Consider the following 24,682-nt stretch of genomic DNA (forward strand, 5'->3'; position numbering starts at 1 on the left):
GACCTACAGTTTCAAGAGAAAACGTGATTGATGGTTGCCAGAGCAATTATTAATACGGATTCGAATCTTATTTGGATCACAAATCCTTTAAATTATAATGTTACAATTAAGAAAGGCACTATTATCGGGAAAACAAATAGGATAGGCAAATCATGAGTAACAATAATGATGAGAATAAGGATGAAATTGATGAACAGGCACAGGTTTTCGCGACGGAAGAGTCAGGGAAAGTCAGTGACGCAAGGGCGGAGCTTAGTCGGTTTGATGTGAATCCGAATTTAGAATCCCAGCAAAAGGAGCAACTTTTGGGTGTTTTAATTAAATAACCACCTGTTTTGCGTGGTCAAAGGATGATATAGGTAGAGCCACGAATTATAAACATAGAATTCAACTAAAAGATGACACAGAATTTCACTTAAAATCCTATCCCATTCCAGTTCACCTTCGTTGTTGATTTGGTGTTTTAAGTCCACTTTATGCACAGTAAGGCTAATCGGGACTGGACCTACAGTTTAAAGTGGGATCCGAACCACTTGCGTCTCCGCCGGGTATCGAACCCGAGACCCCTTGATTGCAAGGTGAAGACGCTACCAATCCGCCATCGAGGAGGCCCTCAGTTCAACTTCGTGATGAAATTAAAGATCAGATTGAGACTTTATTAAAGCAAGGGGTTATTTCTCCTACACAATCACCCTTCAACTCTCCTGTTATCCTTGTAAAAAATGCAAAGGGGGGTTATAGATTATGCTAGGATTATCGCAGATTGAATGTATCGTCTGTATTTGGCGCTCTGGATCTGAATAACATGAATGAAATATTGTACAATATTTTTAGTACTCTATATTTTATAATAAAGAAAAATCTCTCCATCGAAGGAATCGATATGTATTAAAAGTTTCAACTTTAATATTTTTCATCTTTTTGGAGAAAATCAAGAGATTTTCTTAAGAGGGCAGAGGAGCGTATCGTACCCAAGGTATTGGGTAAGAAGTGCCAAGTCTTAACATAGCATAGAAAGGAATGCTGAATAAGTAATGATAGTTGGAAGGGAGAGAGAATGGACAATTGGCGAGTGGACGGGATAGAGCAATGAAGTTGGAGGGAGCATTATTGGACAGTGGTGCATGAGGAGAGTGAACTCTGACTGGAAGGTCAGATGTGTGTCAATTACCACTATTGAGAGGACAATCTATGGAAAATCCTTCATCTGTTTGTGAGGCAAGTATTATCCACTTCTTATCAATACCCATATCGGTTCAGTCATGGAGAGTACAGAAGCTCAATTACTGTACGTGTGAATTCTTGTGCAAAAACTTTGGATGTAACCTTTTGCATACATTATACTTTAGGCTAAGCCAGTGATAACCATCTGAAAGATGAATGATGAATAACTACACCACCCAAAACAATCTAAAGGTTCTTGGTTCGATCCCAAACGCAGAAGTAACATCACGTTACGTGATATAAGCTGCGTTAGGATTTTAAAAATTCTAATTATCTTGGAATGGGAACATCATTTTATTTTTTATTATTTTCTGTGAATTATGTATTATAATCAATATTTAGCTGGTTTACGATACATTTTGTTCACACTTTAAAATTATAATAATCAACAAACGAACACTCAAACATTTCATCACAAGGAACTGCTACGTGACGTGACGTATTCGGCGACTTCCTCCCGGTCCAAAAACACTACTAAATGACGATCTGCATGTAAACTATGATAAGTGGGAATATGCTCAATGCATTATGATGCAGGTTCGCTAACGCTGATATTGAAGAAAGTATAAATGAAACTATACAGGGGTCACATTGACCCCTCCCACTGTTCTTGGGGAATAAGATGAAATTGCACAAAAATAAATTATATTTTGTACATTTATATACCATTTTAAAATGGACGAAGGATTATGAGAAGTCACAACATTTCGAGCAAAATAGCTATAAGAATAACGGGATAGTAAAAGAAACAGTGAAGTTAGGGGTCATTTTGCCCCCTTCCTCAGTTCAAGTGTTCAGAGAGCATATGTAGCAAATTACATTCGAATATATTGAATTTCAAAATATAGATCTGTCACCTCTCCGCACAATGGAAAGCAATCGTTTTATACCTGAGAGAACTACCTGCTGAGAGCTTTGGACTTTAACTTCACAATAATATTGATGTCACTGCGTTTCAAAAAAAAATATTCCGTTTGTGGTTCTCTGTGAATGTCAGGTACCAACCTCTGCACGCGATTACTGCTGGAGCATATTCTTCCACATCGCAGGAAATTCGGTTCGCTGAACTTCTTTGCGCAGCCACTGAAATGATTTCTTGGAAAAGTTTACGAGACCGGAAAATCTAAAGACCATCTTCCCTGGATTCGGTACAGAGATGGCCACGAGATCCTTCAAGCCCCTCGCCCCTCTTCTCTTGCTCCCTCACGAAAGCTATTTCTTTCCTTTGCAATTGTGGGATTCTTCTTCAGGTAACTACAGTCGAATTAAATATTATGGATACTAGAGTTTGGACTCCAAATAGACCTACATAGAAACGAGTTACATCAGAATTTCTTATTAAATTCTGCGTTAATCCAGGCTAACCAACTTTTTTTTTCTAGTATGCCTTCCATTTTTTATTATTGTGAGAAGAAAAGTGCAGTTTTTTGTTTTACAAATGATCGCTCTCTTTGAAATTCTATAAATAAACAACAGGTGGTCCGATCGTGATAAAATCTTAATACTGTGCAGGCAGAAAGGTTTCAAATGCAATTCTTAATTTTCGGATTTATATATTTTAGTAAAGAAACCTGATATTTCTTCAGTTCACGAAATTATATCTTTTTATGCTGTAGTTTTACAGCAATCATACGGTTCTATTGTTGATATACACGGAGAAATGGATGAACCAATAGCAAACATTTTCTGCACGTCATTCGATGCTTTATATACCTTTAGTTATAACAAACTACATGAGTGAAGATATCAAAGGTATTATATCGAATAACACATACCGAATATTGACTTTTTATTTTTTACCTGCCATAGCCAGAAAGGCTCTCTACATCATGTTATGTAATCATTAGGTAGATGCTTCTGTCCAGCAAAATTTATATTCCTCTCTTTAGTATTGTCTGAGAAATCTATAGATATCGATTGACTTCGATTGTTGAATAGAACAGAAAAATCGATGGCCAAGTGAGGAAGTAAATCGCATTATGTACAGGACTCCAAGTTCTATTAACTCACCAAATTTTACATTTATCGTTTAGGGTGTATTTGAAAGCATTAAATTTTTTACTTTTAATTGTTTGATCCTACGAAAAGAAGGACGAGTCTATTAAAGTAATTTGTACGCGTTAAACTAGCATTTAACACTGCATTGGTCGCGCGGAAAAACCACTATTGTGATCCATAGAATATTATTGTTTTTTTACCTATTATTTTCAAAATGTATCTGGTTTTATAGCGAGAAAGTCCTTTTCTAAGTAGTCTGGGTTCCTTAACAAAAGATTCTAAGTTATTTCAGTCAACACTTTACAGTAGAGAGGAAATTCTAAACCTAGTGCATTATCTTTAGATGTGATGAAACCAAACAAAAATGCATACATTACAATCTAACTTTTGTTATTTTCTTTCACAATAAAATCACAAATGGTGGTCTGGACACACCCTCTTCATATGTTTATATAAGATTTTTATAAACACGTACTTACATATATAGAAATACTACATATCCGAAAACAGTTCCGTCAATGGTCGCGCGGATCACTATTCTTGGCAACTGAAACATGAGCTCCAATGACAAGTCAACAATGGATAAATTTGAAACAACGGCTGCACTAGCAGAGTCCCTGGACTGTTCCAGGAAGGCAGACTGGGAGCCAAGGTCAAGATTCTTGCCAAACTGCAGCAGCACGTGAAAATGTAAGAGTGGATCACTATTGTGATCCGCTCGATCACTGTAGTATCAATAGAATTTCATTTGTGGAGACCTTCACATGTGTTAGTTTTAGAGATATGAAGAGGTCATTTTTGATCGGATGGTTGACTGTCACGGTCAGACGGACCTGACTGGTCCAGTTGATCTTTTCGATGACCATAATTTTGTAGCTCCGCAAAATTTCTTTTTGTTATTATTATTTTCCTCTTTCAGTTTCTGAAATATTAAAAATAGACACACATGCAGACAGACATGACCGGCATATAAGATTACTTTTCAGTTTTTCTGATTAGTATACTAATTTCCAAGCCTTGATTCTCAAATGGTTTCTGGTCGAATGAGGTCGTATAGTTTTTTGGGGGGGAGGAGCAGGACTTAAATCTTCTAAGAACACAACAGTTAGTTACTCCTCCAGTCCTTACCTTGCGATACTGATAGCTTCTGAAGAGTGTGTACTTTTTTCTGGTGAAAGAAGCTTCAGATTCAGTTCACGTACTCTTTGAAGATGTGACGGAAGAGAAGATTGGCATCTATGCTTACAATAACAAGGAGGGGATTTAGAGCAAACCTAAAGAAGGTTAGTAACGGAATTGATATACGCTGAATGTATTATATCGGGTTATTCAAAAGGATGTGCACAAACTGAAGGATCTCATACCCCATATGATCTTGTGGTAACTTATCTTCCCAGGCTTCAACTCCTACAGGACCATTTCCTAACCTACCGTTCTTGTTGTAAAATTGATATACGTATTTAAAAGACTCTATGTACTCCTTCAGTTTGTGGACAACGTTTCTAATGACCAGCTATTCAAAATAATTAATCATTTTAATATTAACTATTGTTAATATTAATACAGCACGTTATTTCACTTATCGTTAATTTTGTTAAAAAAAAAAACTCTTCGGGAAATTTATTTGAGTGTTGCGAAGTACGAATTTACAAAATTATTCACTTTTCTTTGTCGAAAGGTTTTGAGTAGCTTTCCATTTGTTTCTTTATCTGACACGCCGATGCAATGTCCCGGGTTCGATACCCGGTGGAGGCACATAGTGGTTCGGAACCCACTTTAAACTGTAGGTCCAGTCCCGATTAGCCTTACTGTGCATAAAGTGGACTTAAAACACCAACTCAACTCAACGCCGATGCAATGATTACTCGATTGCAACGTCCTCCGTCGCCGACGTAGACACGCACCTTTGCAACCTTTGCGTTGCGGAGAACGACAACATTTCGTAATGTGCATAAATTTACCCATAATGCTGTCTCTTCAGTGGAGAGATGAGACTCCATAGTTCTCAGGGATCGGGTGTTAAGAGCTTCTCCAAAGATTTCAGATGAAATGGGGATCAATAGCTTTTACCTCAACAGAACAACAGGTGATGAAAGTTTATATTCCAGTTTATTTCTTTAACAAAATAATAATAATATATATATACACGTTTTAAAAACAAAACTACCCAGGGTTAACAATAACAAGTACCTTGAGAAGCTTACTCCTTAATCTTACTAAAATTATCCTATACATATATACAAGTAGGGAAACGGAAAAACACATTTCTTACTTCAACCGGTTTCTTACAAAGCAACCGAGATACTTTCCCATTATTAGGAGAGAGTAAGCAGAAACAAAATATTATAAGAGCCTTTTATCTCTTTCACCAGAAGGTGGAGTTTAACTTATCTATGGTGCTTGGACTCTCGCATCAGCGGAGGGCACCTTCTCTCCTTTAGGTGTTTAGTTTCTCGCCGTAGCGGAGCACACCTTCTCTCGCCCGAGGGCGGAGTTGATCTTCTCCTCGGTGCTCGGACTCTCGCATAAGCGGAGGGTACCTTCTCTCGCCCGCAGGCGGAGTCTAACTCACTTGCCAGCCAGGCCTACGCCTTTATATAAGGTCGGCGATGCTAGCGTAAGCGAGCGGAAAAATATTGAACTACTTATATTAACATTAAATGGTTACAAAAGTTGATTATACATAGAGTTGGATCCATCTTTACTTGTGACGATCCGAGTTTGTTACAATCTTGAACTAACAATATTTACAATAAACAGTTACAAAAGTTGATCATAGAAGCTAACAAACTTAGAGGTGGATCCGTCTTTACTTGTGACGATCCGTGGTCGTTACACGATGAAGCAATTTTTGGACTGAAAGAACAGAGTGAGACGATTATGTTCACTTCTTGCACATTTGCAATCCCGAAATCGTAAGTTTCTTATTTTTTACTTACATATGGAGCATGATTTTCATGTAAAAAGCTACGTTGTAATCAAAAACATTTCTTATATTTCAAACCCACCCACACAATTATATCGATGGATTGATTTATTTGGTTTATTATACTTCGCTCTTCTGTCACTTTGTGCTAATAGCGTAGATGAGGATGAGTGATGATGTGGTGAAATTGATGAAGGGACACTCACAAAGAACACTCATTAACAGACCGGAATTCGATCCCGGGACAACTGGAGTTGTAGCGTGGTGGGCAACAACTCTTCCCCGAAGGTGGGAAGGTGGGCACAAATCCGATTTCGTGGTCATGTTTTGGATCATGAACAATAGCCATATTAAAATGGTTCTACACTAACAGTGGATAAGAGTGCTTTCATTTCAGAAATGCGAAATCAATTTTGTCTTCTGGTCACAACTAACAACATCATTACCGAAAGTTCTCATCGTTTGAGTCCTGCATACAAGTGTTCCTTTATAAGCAGGATTGAAAATGGAAAATTTCACGAAACGTATTTTTGTATTAACAAGATTAACGACCAGTGAAACAACGCACTGTATTAATATAAAAAATTGTTAACATTAAAATATTTGCATAAACATCACGTAATAAAAAATACATCGGACAAGAATATTCTGGAATTTTCATCCCTTTTTTCACATTTACTCAGACGAAAATCGCGAATGTTAGTCGGCCACAATGCACAAAAAGATGAATACAATATCCATGTTGTCATGGAAACGTAGACGCCGTCGTACTCGGCTAAGAGCCCTCTGAGTAACCGCACATCTCCGTTCCTGGGGGAAACGTGTATGAATTCTATAATATGTACCATTAAAGAGTGTTAAAAATTTAGTTCACACTGAAAAGGAAAATGTTATGAAATATCTAAAAACATTAGCCAGTGATTCCTCAAGGGTGCTCTGCGGCACCCTGGGGCGTCTTGGCTGGGCCGCCGAGAAATGTTCCAATATTTTCACTGCAATGACATTTACTTGTTAGTCTACACGTGGTTCTAGTACGTTTTACACTTGTGTTCATTTTTAAACTTAAGGCCTAAACCTAACCACACTATAAAGGTCTTTTCTTCTGTTATGGCGGCCGATTCTAGTGCTGGCAAGGGAAGTGGGGAGCGGGGTAGAAACGAATCTAGCACGATAAGAAACGCAGCAGCCAGTAGAACGAGGTTCACGTAGTACTTCTTCCCGCCGCGTCGTGTTTCTCGGCGCCACTGCTGTTGTCTGGTTGGTCTCCGGTGTAATCCCCTCTCCCCACTTCCCATGCCAGAAGTAGAACCGGTAGCTTTAAGAGTGGGAATGACCAATAACCGAACGTTGCAAGTGTTGCATAGGCTTACATTCTGACTAAGGCGCCGCGAAAAAAATATTGAAACACTAGGGGCGCCCTGAAAAGAAAACGTTTGTGACTACTGACATAAACACACTAGAACGGTCCGTTGCCATTTCTGACGAGACGAAACGGGACGATTACAGATATGCACGAACCGGAGCGCACTTCTGTCCGCTCCGGTTCATTTCGAGCCCTGATCATACTGTTAACACAAATGAAGGCTTAGTTGAGTGATTAATGCAACTTAGACCGAAAGAAACGTATGATTGAATTATGTAGTTTTGTGTCAGTTTTCTGCCAATTTTCGATAACATTGACGATGGGGATTGACGCGGATTAAGGGACAGTCGAAACCGCACATGGGCAACACAACACCAGGCTCGTAGTGAGTGGTAGGTTAGGGCACTGACGCCTAGGGTGATATGCACAGAGGGCACAATTCAAAGCTATTTATTTGAAAGTCAACACATTCAGAATATGCGACGGAGTAATTTAGACTTGGCAGAGGTATATTCTTGTAACACGTTGCTGTATGACAGATCATAAGTACTCAATTTCAAAAATGTTTTGTAAAAATTAATTGCATATGACAGTCACGCTGTACAAATTATAACTTTGCCACCAGTAATGTAAAGAAAAGCCATATTGTCAATCACTCTGTACAAATTATTACTTTGCCAGCAATGTAAAGAAATGCCACATTGACAATCACGCTGTGTAAAAAAGAGGAATGGATGTATGACGATATTCTGTCGCTTGGTTAATGGAAACCGTGGTTTGTAAGTAGTTCGTTGCATGTAAAAATCTGATTTTTTCCGATGAATTTCACGCATGTTTGCATGTGAAACATAATAAAAGTTTGAAATCACTAACTACATACTTGTTTCTGGAAATTTTCATGAGTTAGCGCATGTTATTTTTAACCTGAAAGGTAAAAACCCAAGTAAGGAAGTTGGTCCCCTGCTATTCTCCAGCTGCAAGTAATGCTACGAAGATGGATAGGTGATCACACAAGATTTGATGAGACTCAATACGCTGTCTCAAAGACTATTTGTCTAAAGATATAGAATGTGATTTTTTTTACATTATCATCGCAACTAGTTTGCAGAAACGAAATAAGTGATTCCACGATAGTGATGGACTAGTTCTTACGTTTAGTGAACTTTAAGTTGTTTCACGAGAAAAATAGGAACTATGGAGCAAATATTGGCAGAATTGCGAGCTATCTCAAAATCACAAGGGCAAGTCAAAACAGAATTTAAAAGTGATTTGAAGAATCTAAAAAAAATAAATATAAGAGCCGATCCGATCAACCGACTGAGTGTCATGTAGAATGACGTGTCACAATACAGGAAAGATTGCATTTTAATAATGAGAAGGTTAGGGGTGAAACCCAGAAAGTGGACACGCAATTGAGAAAATTGATAGAAGAAAGGGATGAATTGGGTCAGGAACTGGTGGTTGTGAAAAGTAAACTTTTTGAAGTGGAAGAAAGGATAGATAAGAATCGAACCAAAACTGTATGGTATCATCGTCAAGTACACCCGTGAGCGAAAAAACCCGCCCATCCTCGAAAATTTCAAAGTTCAAATCTGCATGATGTGACAACAAGGCGGAGCAGTGTAGTAAACTTCACGTGCGAGAAAGTAGCATCGCCATTACGTCGAAGTCTTGGTGATGCTACAAAACATATGTAATTGATGTCTTTATTTATTTATGACGGATAATTGTAAATAATTAAACTATTGATAAATTTCGCAACACATTAATTGCACTTGATTCATTCCTCAACATTGCTATTGCTGCAGATATCTTCTGAAACTAGGTGAATATGTGAAAGACGTTTCGTATGTTTGTTCCAAAAACTTGGTAAACATTACTTGCTGAACTTTGGATAAAATAAATATTGAAAAAAAATACACAAAACATGCGCGCACACAAACGCGCACCCATAAAACACATATATAACCAGAAATTAACCCAATATCAATTGGGTGTTTGGTCACATAAAGAACTCGAGTGTTGATCTTAATTACGTGTCTTACCATGTCGACAATGAAACTGCAAATGGTGCGAGTTCTTCACAGTTTGTAACACTGTCGATCATCGTGGCAGTCTTTCCGACTCAGCTTTGGCTTCTAGGAGCTGGACACAAAAAATATCATGGCCACAAACCAAACTGTAATTTATGGGGAAATATGTCAACAGATCTCTCGCGTAATGAAAAGGTGCAAGAAGTGGCTGGACGAAACGTGCAACGCAGTATCTGCTTAGCGAGACCGGAAAAGCATATTAAGTGGAGGGAGTGAGCGAAACAGAAGACTGAAATTTAGAGTAGTTGGTTAAAGGCCGGTTTTTCAATGTTCAGTTAAGGTTCATGTTAGCACGTAACTGGAAGGTAGTGAAAATTTCGGTTTTTCAATGTACAGTTAGCTCGTAACTGGAACTCTGGTGGCGATTATCTTTACTGGTACTTCTTCTTGCAGTTACCAGCCTAACTGGAAGTTACGAATCAACATGGATGCCTCGTGCAGCTATCGAAGTTCCACACTCGCAACTTCACTGTCAGGTTAAACAAGATATGATTCATAAAACTTTTAAATTCGTACAGAAAAATACTTATTTTGTTTGGCAGAGCTTACCAACGTCCATGCAAATATATAAATTAAGCAGCGTAGTTGCTAGAATTCGCTTGGCAACGTTGTGTTAGAGAATTTGTGACCAGAATATCCCGTCTACCAGGCGGGAAAATCCCCAGACAGTAATGTGGTGTAGTGGTTAGCGGCACCACCTTTCGGATCGTGTTGTGTTTTGTAATAAGAGTTGGAGTCATGGTCAAGGGGATTTTTTTCTTGTCAATTATTTATTACGTGTGTTGAATTCAATTCACTCTTTATTGTTGAATGATCTTCTCGAATAAATATTGCTGTAAATTTTAAAATGATTTTTACTCGTACCTTCATATTTTTAGAAGTTTAGAAAGCTTGCTTAATATTAACATGTTGTTTTTTCGCTCAACAACATGCATAGAGAGGTACAAAGCATGCAGTCAAATGTACAATATTTACATGTTAATAATAATAATAGTGTTTCTATCAACAAACAGATATTATAATAATAGTGTTTATATCAACAAACAGGTATTATTAATGTCTCGACTTTCGAGTTCTTCACGCTTCTTCTACAAGAAAGTATCTGCGCTTGCGCCTTATAACATCATTTCCCCCACGTGGAATTGGCCTTTATTAGAAAAAAGCCAAATTTGTAGTGCTGTCTTTCGTTAATTTATTTCGTAAGCATACAAAATGGATACGCAGCCATTGTTCCTATCGTTTCACATGCAATAACGTGCTTTCGAGCGCAGCGTGCTTGTAGTTCTATATTTAAACTCCAGGCTGTGTGCCAGTCGACGCGGTTTGAATCTATACTAACAGATAGCGCGCAGATCGATTTCGTGGAATTTCCTTGCTTCAGAATTGCCAACACACTGTTTCGGAGAACGATCCGTGGTTTAGTTAACTGGCAGTTACTTTCACATTGAAAAACCCGGTGCTGGTTAAGACTGGCTGTTATCTCCAACTGGCAGTTAGTTAACAAAGAGATTAACAGGACATTGAAAAACTAGCCCTAAGGCGTTCTACTTATAAACTCAGACTGATATTTCGATCCCATGTTCGAGTCCCCACTCGGCCACGTCTTTTTTCTTTCCTTTTTCCCGGCGTATGGTGGAGTTAAATAATGTATGATTATTAAAATTACCCTAATGTTTTACCTATCGTTTCAAACCAGTTGAAAATAACTTTCGCAAGCTCTACGTTGGCTACAGTGTGCTGCAATATTCGTTATAAATATATGTTTGCGTTTATCAGAAACATTTCAAGATTGAAGAGCCTAGTATTACAACGTTAATCAAAATATGACTTGTTCCTTACAAATATCAGAACGTGTAGTAGTTCATGTATGTGTTTAAGAAAACTTTAAAATACTCGACATTTTTATAAGCTGATAATATTTATATTAAAGGTAACACTAATAATAACGTGAAAAACGATAAGATTTGTAATTCCACACGCTTTCTTGCTTTGGTTAGATTGTTCCTGTTGAGTGATATATTTGGTCCTCAGCTTTGACTTCAATCGGATATGCCAAGAATATCACGTGTTTCATTCGCAGAGTTAGGCGACCTTTAGTATTGCATTAAAATGATTTCCTTCCTATAAGATGAACTTCTTGCTATCAGAAATGGTAGTAGATTTTTCCAAAGGCGAGAATTTCTTGTGTAAGGAAACAAAGAACGTGTAGAAATTCATAAGACAAACTGTTGCGTATAAATTGTAATTATTAAGTCATTTCGTTATCATTGTAAATAACATATATTTCAAGTAATTCCCATTCCATTCACAACAATACTCACCAAACTAAAAGAAATGTGTACATTGGAAAACATTGCTTGGTTAATTCAATACTGGTTTGCCTGTTATTATTTGCCGCTTGTTAAATCAAGGTGAGTAGTAGGAAAGTATTATTTTTAGTTATTTTTGCTCTCATAATAGCAAATAAAATAATCGTCCGCCATGTTCTCCAACCTTATTACTCTGAACACTATTGTCATGAAATTGAATGCGGGGAATCGTAATATATATATATATATTCCACAGCATAGAATGGATATGCATAATTTGAAATTAAATTTCAATTACATTTCATTTTTTGGCCTCTCGGATGGTGCTGTGGTATTGTCGTCGTATAGTAGTGGTATTTGTGGTATTATAAACCCGAGAAAGGAAGAGCCCCCCCTCCAGCAGATTTGCTACACTTAAAACAAGCTCAACATGCCCATACGAGCTTTTTGCTCAAGTGTGGAACCCTGCCTAATCCAAGATTTTTGTAAAAATGCCCTCAGGAATTTTTCAGAAAGGAAGAGCCCCTCAGATTGATTTGCCTATACTTAAAACTATGCCAAGTTCTCTTATCATATTATTGTTTATAGTATGTTTTTCTGTCAAAATCCCAGGAATCTTGAATTGATATTTATTGGGTTCTGAGAGCGAGTAGAGTGTGGTGCATGGTTTTTATTGCCTTGTAATCAAAAAGTTCGGGTTTAAGTCCTCATAAAATGTGAAGCCTCCCCTGATGGCAAAATGTTAATATTGTTGTCTTGTAATCAGGAGGCTTTTGGGTTTGAGTTCTGAGAGATTGAAATATATGTGGCATTCCATATGTGAGATTTTGCTAGTTGATAGCCCCCAGATCTTAAACCTAGTAAAAAATGTTGTACAACAGAGCAAAATTATTCTCTATTAAGAATCACCAGAGTTTTGTTATTGCTGTTATCTGGGTAAAATATCAGCTCAGCTATGCAGGCAAAATTGCCTGATCAATACAGTGGGAGAGAGGCGAACAAACATAATTAATTGTTTCCATGTTCTTTATAATCTTTTGATCAGTCCCATGTTTCGGCCAGCAATAAATTATTGCATGCCAACAGATATAATCTATATTGTGTCTTTTCAGAGAGAAATAACATATTATTCATCATCAAAGAGTAATTGCCTTCTTTCTGTATGCCTGGGAGATTTTATCTGTTGGCTTAACCTGCACTATGTTTTTTCAGAGGGAAATTACATGTCATTTGTCTTGGGACTCAAAGAGAAATTCTTATCTACACTGTGCCTTTTTCAGGGACCATCCATCATATTGAGGAAATTCCTAGTATTGCCTTCTCGGATATTGTCATGCAAACTGGTTTGGTCTTGTCGCAATAATATAAGCTCAAGTCTGTAACTTACAGAATAATTACTGCAATATTTCTGTATTTAAGCTTTTGGCTGTGTTATTTGGGGGTAGGTAATATATATAAAAGCTTTTCTGCCACGAGCAGAGGTACTATAAAATTTGGGTAAGTAATATATTTCCTGACGGCAAAGTGTTGTTTTATAATCAAGGGGCTTCTGTGTTTGAATCGGACCTCTAGAATTCCTCTGTGACTCTCTCATTTCTTACATCATAAACATATGATTTTTCACCTATGAGAATAACACTACATGTGGTGTCATCAGGTAATGCTTCATGGAATTCACAGATAATTTTAATGTTTGTCCTGTCATTCACCACAACTTGTTTTCTTTTTGAAGTGTTGATTACAAACATGGGTCTCTGTGCTTTGAATTCATCTGGTGTGTAATACATGTCAGTATTGCCTGTAGTGACACGTTTGAAGGAAGAAAATGCCTCATATAATTTGAGGAAATCATTCTTGGACATGTCTAAATTATAATTTTCTCTAGGGAATACCTCATTTCTGCCATTTTAAGATATATGTTCTTGATGTTGCAGTTATCAAATTTGCTTGAATTTTTTTCCTGATTATTGTGTCTTCCAGTCTGAAACAATACCACCACAAAATCCGGCATGTCATATTGTATACTGGAGAATGAATTTGTAGCATCAAACTCATAATAGGTACCAGATGTGGGCTTCTGTACACATTGATATGTATAAAATTGCAAAAGAACCTGTGGATTTTTTATTATATCAGCTTTGTATTTAAGAGCATAACTGGCCTCATATTCAACAACCGGGATTCTTAGCTCCATAGTCTGAATAATGCACTTGCCTTCATCAGGTAGGGTATTGGTATCATTGATGCTATTGGTGAATTAGGTAAGAATATCAAAACTGTTACAGAGCAAAATCAAAATTTGATCACAGAGCTTGTACCTGTAGCTGCAAGGAACATATTAGATTATCCATTCACCCCACTTTCCAGTATTCATACACCTAGTCCTATTGCTCCTAGAAGAATTGAAGCTACTCAGGATCCTATTGAATTGGGTCTTCTTGCTCAAAAATATTTAACCACACCTAAAGACAACAAAGATGAGGTCTTTGGCTTATATGCTGACACAGAGCTTGATGGCAGCATCATACATAGAATTGGCAATTTCAGAGTAACTTTTATGGGGGATGATCTGATTGTTTATTCAGAATCTCGTCTCGGAGAAAAAGGTGCTTTTGTTAAATATCCCGGCACACCTGGGTTGTGGGAACTGATGACTCGGAAAAGGCCTGGCAGCTATACAGATCAAGATTATGATTATTACAAAGAAATATTAATAAAATCAGATGCTCTATACCAGAACAATGATCCCACACAAAAAAGGGTTAAGTCTAGCAGTGGAGCAAAATACAACAATTTAATCAAGCCCATATGGTCACAGATCAAGACTGGCAGTGGGATCAAACAATACAACACCCTGCCTAAAGAATTTGTGTGGGTTGATGATGTCAGGAAACTTGTAGATAGGTTATTGGTGATAGCTGGGGAGGAAAATGCTGGCAACCACAATTTTTACAATGAAAAGGTTGGAATTATGGACATGATAAGCACTAAATTGTCTAATTTTATAGTGAATGACACTAAGGGGATTGGATATCTTATAAAAATTATTAATACTCTACCACCTAAATTTTGGAATATTTCTGAGGGTCGGGGGTTGGTTAATGACATTATAAACAAGCTGCCATTTGAACTACATATTCCAGGCTATCAGTATTGTGGTCCCGGTACAAAATTGGACCATAGATTAAACAGAGGGGACCCTGGTGTTAATCCCCTAGATGCTGCTTGTAGAGACCATGACATAGCATACAACACAGATTCTGATCTTGACAAGAGACATGTTGCAGACAAAAAATTAGAAGAGGCTGCATTTGGTAGATTTGTAAGCAAAGATGCTTCTTTAAGTGAAAAAATAGCAGCATTGGGAACTACCATAGCTATGAACACCAAACAAAAACTGGGGTGGGGGTTGTGAATATGTATATAATAAACCTACAATGAAGGCCAAGGGTGTTATGTATCAAATACCTTATGCAGGTCTTAAATCTCTTAAAACTATTGATAGCCTTTTGACCAAAAAGCAGCGGAAGAAAAAAAGCTCTTGTCTTGCCAAGGGCCATGGTATGAAATTGTTGCTTAGTACCCCCCAATTAAAAAAATTACAACAATCTAGAAAAAAATCACATGTGGGGGGTTTCATATTTACCATCCCGGCCATCTTAGCTGCTCTCGGGGCTGTTGGGAGCTTGGCTGGGGGATCAGCTGCCATAGCAAAAACAGTAATAGATGCCAAGAAGAATAAGGCAGAATTAGATGAGCAGAGGCGCCATAACCTGGCCATGGAGAAACAAGGCAAAGGTCTTAAGAGAGCCATGAATAAGTTTAAAAAAAACAAGAGCCGCTTACAAACCAAGATATTGAAGCTTTAATCAAGCCACTGGGCATCAAAAATTTTAGAGGTGTGTACATGTCTGATTCTTTACCAGAACAACCACTCAACAAAGAGTGTGGCATTGTTAATTTGGATAAGTACAAAAATCAGGGCACTCACTGGATCTGCTATCTTAAATATTTAAACAATGAGGCATTTGTGTTTGATTCATTTGGAGGTGTTCCACCTGAAAATTTAATAAAATATTTAAAATCAGCTAATCTTTATTACAATAATGCCCGTGTTCAAAACTTCAAAGATGTTAATTGCGGACATTTGTGTTTATCTGTTCTCAGATATATGTCTCAAATAAATAAACCATCAATTGAAAATTTTCAAAAGGCCTTGTGGTATCTGAAACATCATGGGGGTATTCCATCTCACCAGCCAAAATTCAATATTGAAACTCAAATTGCATGATGACATAGTGTATCCCAAAACAATAGCTCTCAGAGCATTTTACGGCATGTACTTGATCCCTAATATTACACACCACAACAACAAAATTGCAGTAGGGGATCAAAAAATTGTCATCACTCCAGGGCAATATAATCTGTCCACTCTAAATGCTCAATTACCCAGAGGTATAGTGTTAAGTCAAAATTCTGTCACTCACAGAGTAGAGATTGTATCTGCTACAGAAACAGTGGATCTGGGTACTATAGGAGAGCTGTTAGGCTTTGAGAACAACACAAAACTTGAACCAGCCATCAAACACACTGCTATGAATATACCTAAATTCTTAGCCATAGAGACTCTGAATATTCACTGTAATGTGGCCGAGGGTATGATCACCAAATCAAATGGCATAGGCACTCACAAACAAACTGGCATCATTGCAACATTCAAACCTAATTCCGAATTCATGGAGCCAATCATCTACAATCCATCCCCAACATTATATTTTCCTGTGTGCCATAATAGAATAGATTACATTGAATTGATGGTCACTAATGAAAAAGAAGAATTAGTTGATTTTGCTGGAGCCACAACAACTGCAATCATAGAGATTAATATTTAAATAAAAATACATACAATGGAAAATATTGAGAGTTATGAGCTACAATCATTCCCCCCAAACAGGAGGACATTTGCAAATTTAAATCAACCCAACACAGAGATCGAGGTTGATCTTGATGTAGGGGATGGATTTATACACCCTCACAGAGCAGATCTATACATCAAATTTGATGTTGTAAAGCTCGATGGAACAGATTATCCGGCAAATTCAAATATAAGATTGGTGGACAATTTTGTACCGCATCTGTTCTCTGAAATTGAGATCAGAAAGCATGGTGTTGTTATAAACAGAGTGGATTATCCCGGCATTACCTCCACAGCTTTGGCTACATTAAAATTATCCAAAACCGAGGCTTCATACTACAAAATCGGTGGATTTGAGGCTGGTGATAAGATATTATCTAAGAACCACACTGTGCTGTTCCCGATGCGCCTATTGCCAGGATTCTTCTCGGATTACAAAGAAATTATGTGGAAGGGTGGGTTAAGAATTACATTTAGAAGAGCTGCAAATGATAATAATGCTTTGATGAGGTACAGTGCAATAAACCCTACAGGAGAAGCTCTGCCCAATACCCTACCTGATGAAGGCAAGTGCATTATTCAGACTATGGAGCTAAGAATCCCGGTTGTTGAATATGAGGCCAGTTATGCTCTTAAATACAAAGCTGATATAATAAAAAATCCACAGGTTCTTTTGCAATTTTATACATATCAATGTGTACAGAAGCCCGCATCTGGTACCTATTATGAGTTTGATGCTACAAATTCATTCTCCAGTATACAATATGACATGCCGGATTTTGTGGTGGTATTGTTTCAGACTGGAAGACACAATAATCAGGAAAAAAATTCAAGCAAATTTGATAACTGCAACATCAAGAACATATATCTTAAAAATGGCAGAAATGAGGTATTCCCTAGAGAAAATTATAATTTAGACATGTCCAAGAATGATTTCCTCAAATTATATGAGGCATTTTCTTCCTTCAAACGTGTCACTACAGGCAATACTGACATGTATTACACACCAGATGAATTCAAAGCACAGAGACCCATGTTTGTAATCAACACTTCAAAAAGAAAACAAGTTGTGGTGAATGACAGGACAAACATTAAAATTATCTGTGAATTCCATGAAGCATTACCTGATGACACCATATGTAGTGTTATTCTCATAGGTGAAAAATCATATGTTTATGATGTAAGAAATGAGAGGGTCACAGAGCAATTCTAGAGATCCGATTCAAACACAGAGGCCCTTTGGATATAAAACAACACTTTACCTTCAGAAAATATATTACCTACCCATTTTATAGTACCTCTGCTCGTGGCAGAAAAGCTTTTATATATATTACCTACCCCCAAATAACACAGCCAAAAGCTTAAATACAGAAATATTGCAGTAATTATTCTGTAAGTTACAGACTTGAGCTTATATTATTGCGACAAGACCAAACCAGTTTGCATGACAATATCCGAGAAGGCAATACTAGGAATTTCCTCAATATGATGGATGGTCCCTGAAAAAGGCACAGTGTAGATAAGAATTTCTCTTTGAGTCCCATGACAAATGACATGTAATTTCCCTCTGAAAAAACATAGTGCAGGTTAAGCCAACAGATAAAATCTCCCAGGCATACAGAAAGAAGGCAATTACTCTTTGATGATGAATAATATGTTATTTCTCTCTGAAAAGACACAATATAGATTATATCTGTTGGCATGCAATAATTTATTGCTGGCCGAAACATGGGACTGATCAAAAGATTATAAAGAACATGGAAACAATTAATTATGTTTGTTCGCCTCTCTCCCACTGTATTGATCAGGCAATTTTGCCTGCATAGCTGAGCTGATATTTTACCCAGATAACAGCAATAACAAAACTCTGGTGATTCTTAATAGAGAATAATTTTGCTCTGTTGTACAACATTTTTTACTAGGTTTAAGATCTGGGGGCTATCAACTAGCAAAATCTCACATATGGAATGCCACATATATTTCAATCTCTCAGAACTCAAACCCAAAAGCCTCCTGATTACAAGACAACAATATTAACATTTTGCCATCAGGGGAGGCTTCACATTTTATGAGGACTTAAACCCGAACTTTTTGATTACAAGGCAATAAAAACCATGCACCACACTCTACTCGCTCTCAGAACCCAATAAATATCAATTCAAGATTCCTGGGATTTTGACAGAAAAACATACTATAAACAATAATATGATAAGAGAACTTGGCATAGTTTTAAGTATAGGCAAATCAATCTGAGGGGCTCTTCCTTTCTGAAAAATTCCTGAGGGCATTTTTACAAAAATCTTGGATTAGGCAGGGTTCCACACTAGAGCAAAAAGCTCGTATGGGCATGTTGAGCTTGTTTTAAGTGTAGCAAATCTGCTGGAGGGGGGGCTCTTCCTTTCTCGGGTTTATAATACCACAAATACCACTACTTCGTATTGTAATCAAGTGGTCCCGGGTTCGATAACCAGTGGAGGACATTGTTTATAATAATAATTATAATAATTGTTACGAAATAGTTTTTAATATGAATTTCTACATGTCCTCTGTTTCCTTACACAATAAATTCTCGACTTTGGAAATTTTCGAGGATGGGCGGTTTTTTTCGCTCAAGGGTGTACAAGTACCAGAGTCTGTCAAAAGGAAGCCTACATTGTCACCTGTAGATCACCAAGAATCTACTGAAGAGCTATCAGAAGCTGAAGAGTGGTGTAATTTTATTGCTGGTAAATCACTGAGAAGTGATATTTCCATCGAAGCTAAGGAACTGTAATATTTCAATGTTTCCCATCATGTAGAACACTTAGTAGGTATTACGAACAATACAGTGCAACCTGTTTTGTCTGGTGTAGCTCACCAAGTTAAAGTTCTACAGGATTCAACTACTACCATGTTATACAGGAAAGTGATTCAGATAGTTCTCAAAGCACAATTAGCTGTTATTCATCTAAGTTTAAGATTAGGAAAAATAATCTGTCTAGGAAAAGGTCTCCTTAGCCAATGTAAATAATAATGATAGTGGAGCAACACTTTTCCCTAATGGAACAAGTAAGAATGTTTCTCGGTGTGAAGAAATCAAGTTTCCTCACATGTTAGTCAATTACTTAGAGTCAGATCAATTAAATAGGTTTCCGAAATTCTCCGGATTTTCTAGTGAACTCATACCATCTGAATTGCTTGATGATGTAGAAGAAAATTTCGAATTATTTCAAATACCAGAAACAGTTTTTATGACATTCCTAACACAGGATGCTAAGCAATGGTACAAGATCTCGAAGCAAAAATTTTGGAATTACCAATCTTTCAAAATTCAGTTTCTGAACCATTATCAAAATTCTAATTGGAAAACAACGATACTCACCAAAATATTGAATTCCCAGTATCAAAATCTGTTCATGGGTCACTGCTAACATTTTTCATAGACCAATGGAAAATTTTGCAGATTGTCCAACCCAACACGGACGAACACAAAGGTTAGCTCGAATTGCTACTTTGATACCTTTCAAAATCAAGGATATTATCATCATGAAACCTGTAACCGAGCTGAGTGAATCCATCACCGTAATAGAAAATTCATAAGCCCTTAGGAAAAATTCATTACGTGAAAGGCCGCAGGCAGTATTTAACAGTAGAACTAAAAACTTTGATAATAATAGAAATTATAACGTGGCAGTTATTCAAACTAAATGTGCTGATCAGTCAAATGACAGAGCTGACAAACTCAAGTGCTAAGTTGTTGATCATGCCAGCTCACAGCGAATTTCTCGAAAATAACTGTAAACACCAATGTTAGTAAGTATACTTTTTTCCGGAAACGAGTAAGTCGCTCATGTCGAGAGGGAGGTGTCATGAGTGTACTTACTAATCCTCTTTTGCATCAACCTAACTCTAGTAATCTAAATCACACATACAAAATTTTTTATAATTCAGTGAAAACGAATACCGAAGCACAGGTCATTCAACCCTTGTACAATAATCTTCATTTGCTAGGTGATTCCATGATGATCCGTATTACTGAAACCTTGGCTAACTACACTGTTTCATATGATTCACTTGGTAAACGGAACATAGGGTTATGTACTAGTGGCCAAACAATTTCTAACCTATCTAAAAAAATCCATCCAGATACCAAAATTGGTAAGAAAGTGATGTTGCTTATTAGCAGCAATGATATTTTGAGATATACGTAGCTACACAAAATGAAAAGTGACCTCAAAGGTTTAATACACAAGTTATTATCTTTGACTAATCAATTGATATTGTTCACGTTACCACCAATCCCAAAGTTATTAACTGCTGACAATCCAGATTTCTGGAATAAGTGGAGTCAGTGGAATAATTTTCTAGTGGATTTAGGTAATGATGAGAATCTCATTGTAGTGAATATTAGTAATATTAGTAATTGTCCCTGAATGCAGATTCTAGCATCAAATTGGATCTATTTGAAAAACGCTTAGGCAATTCAAGGAATAGCCGAATTGATTTACTTCATTGGTCATAGTCTGGGATGAATGTAGTTTTTGATTTCTTAAACAAAAGGGTCTGTTCAAAGATGTCAATCAGAATGAAATCATAGTCCAGGAAGACATACACCAGTTTAACTCGCTAGACTAGTTACGAGCTCATGTCAAAAAACAGGTGATTTGAGTGATGCGATAAACCTTGCTATTCAATTCATAAACTTAAGTGAATATGATGAAATACATAGAATGCAGTGCAGAAATAATAAATTGTAAGCAACCCATAAATGCTAATAGCAAACTTAAACCTTCTGCAAACATAGAAATAAACAATTATGAATATACTTCTTTACTCGATAATGGCGCTGAGGTCAGTGTTCTCTCGGAAATCCTGTGGAAGTTTATTTTTAGTCAGACTTCTAAACCACGGCTATTGCCAGTTACGGGAATTAAATTAGTTGACTATACAGGGAAAAGGAAAGACAAACTAATAGGTTCCACTCATTTGAACGTTCAAATTTGTGGACTTTCCTTTTGTATTACATTCCTGGAAGTCAAAGATTTAAAAGTATACATTATTCTAGGTTTAGATGTCCTATACAATATTGACAGTATATTAGCCTTTGTCCAGCGAGGTTTACTCTTGACATCGAAGGAAGGAAGCAAATTCTCCAAATTTATCCCTGTTTCGAATTAAAGTTGTCCTGAAGAAGAGTTAGATTTCAGACTTTCTGTTTCTAACATATCCTCAGAGTCATCCTCTCATCCTTCTTATGACTTGTGGAAAACAGTTAAAGAGTGTGAACTTTAAATGAGTCACAAGGATAGTTTTATTTCAGTTGTTAATACAATATAAAACATTGTTTTCTGAATTACCAGGTCTCTGTAACAAGTATACACACACAATAGAACTGGATACTTCCACACCAATAGTTAACAAAAACTATCCAATACCATTATCATACAGGAACGAAGTTAGCAGGCAAATACAACAAATGTTCAAATTAGACATTATTGAATATTCTGAATCCGAGTACTTATGTCCTCTCCTAGTTGTAGTGAAGCCCGGAGGAGGCATTTGTCTCTGCTTAGACCAACGAAATATCAACAAACATGTCAAGCTTGAACAATTACATCCCAAAACATAAATTAACTCTTAATGAGTTTCCATGGATATCAATGTTTGTCCTCCCTAGATTTGGTTAATGCTTTCTAGCAGGTCCCCTTAGACCCAAAAGCAAGAAAGTATACTGTTTTCAGTTTTCAGGGAAAACTTTACCATTTCACAAGGGTAGTGTTCGGGTCAATCAAAGGAACGTCTGCTTTCATTAATGCTCTGACACGAACCTTGGAATATACAGAATCTATTACCGTATGTTATGTGGACGATGTAATTGTCAACAGCATGTCTTTCGAAGAACATCTTTTCACTTAAGACTTATTTTTGACAAATTACGAGATGCCAACATGACACCCAGACTGGACAAATGTAGGTTTTGTCATGTTCATCACAGGATGTTAGTTGAGTAGTGGTATTTACGGTAGGGACAGTGCCACTTACAAGTGTAGAAAAGGCGAGGCTATTTGATTGAACAATCAGATTTGCTTACACTTAAAACAATGCCAAGATGGGGCCTGTACCCCAATTCTTCAGGTGTGATATGCTCTGATTTTTAAGAAATTCTGAATTTCTAGTGTAGAAAAGGCGAGGGCTCAACAGATAGATTTACCCATACTTAAGACAATGGCAAGAGGGGCTTATACCCTAATTTTTCAGGTGTGGAGGTTTGGGTTTAAGTCCTCATAAAATATGAAGCCTCCCCTGATGGCAAAATGATAATATTGTTGTCTTGTAAACAAAAGGCTCGGGGTTCGAGTCCTGATAAAATATTTAAGATTGAAATACATGTGGCAAAATAATATGTCCACAAGTGAGATTTTGAGAATAATTACTGCTAGTTGATAGCCCCCAAATCTGAAACCCTGGTAAAAAAATGTTTTACAACAATATATTGTACAAAAACTGAATTTCTCAATTTTCTTATTTTCTCATGTTTTATAACCACTTGCTCAATACAATAGAAGAATAGTGGTAGGCATAATTAATTGCCTCCATGTCCTGCCGGCATGCAAGAGATAAAATCTACACGCTAGAACGGAACATTAATGGATTTTTCTGTGCGATTCACTGAAGGGGCCATTAATCTTTCTGTGCGACAGGGGTAAAAGTGTAACATGTCTGCAACATGTAAAAGCGTAACAAAGATTATTGAGATAAAAATACATATTTTCACACAGTGGCAATGAACTGACCCCCTTCATGTTAAAAGCAATTCTATTCTGATAATATGAGCCTAGGCAAAGACTTAGAAAATATTATGGCAGTTCAAAATCCAATTTTGTCTGTATTAAGGTCTCAGAAGCCAGTAAAATGTGGGCATATTCCATATTGAGAAGTGTTAATAGTGTTGCATTGTAATCAGGGGCTTTGGGTTTGAGTCCTGATAAAAGATTGAAATATATACAACTGCCCACACATAAGATATTCACTGCTAGCTGATAATACAGTTGAGGTTTCAAAGCTGGTAGAGTGTCTGGGGCCTCTCTGACAGCAAAGTGTTGGTATTATTGCTTTGTAATCAAAGGGCTTCTGTGTTTGAATCGGGCTTCTAGAATTGCTCCGTGACCCTCTCATTTCTTACATCATAAACATATGATTTTTCACCTATGAGAATGACACTACATATGGTGTCATCGGGTAAAGCCTCATGGAATTCACAGATAATTTTAATGTTTGTCCTGTCATTCACCACAACTTGTTTCCTTTTTGAAGTGTTGATTACAAACATGGGTCTCTGTGTTTTGAATTCATCTGGTGTGTAATACATGTCAGTATTGCCAGTAGTGACCCTTTTGAATGCCGAAAAAGCCTCATATAATTTGAGGAAATCATCCTTGGACATGTCTAAATTATAATTTTCTCTAGGAAATACCTCATTTCTGCCATTTTTAAGATATATGTTCTTGATGTTGCAGCTATCAAATTTACTTGAATTTTTTTCCTGATTATTGTGTCTTCCAGTCTGAAACAGAACCACCACAAAATCAGGCATGTCATATTGAATACTGGAGAATGAATTTGTAGCATCAAATTCATAATATGTACCAGATGCGGGCTTCTGTACAGATTGATGTGTATAAAATTGCAGAGGAACCTGTGGATTTTTTAATATATCTGCTTTGTATTTAAGAGCATAACTGGCTTCATATTCAACAACAGGGATTCTTAACTCCATAGTCTGAATAATGCATTTGCCCTCATCAGGTAGGGTATTGGGCAGAGCTTCTCCTGTAGGGTTTATTGCACTGTACCTCATCAAAGCATTGTTATCAT

Source organism: Lepisma saccharinum, chromosome 9, assembly GCF_977018435.1.
Source record: "Lepisma saccharinum chromosome 9, izLepSacc3.1, whole genome shotgun sequence".
NCBI lineage: Eukaryota > Metazoa > Arthropoda > Insecta > Zygentoma > Lepismatidae > Lepisma > Lepisma saccharinum.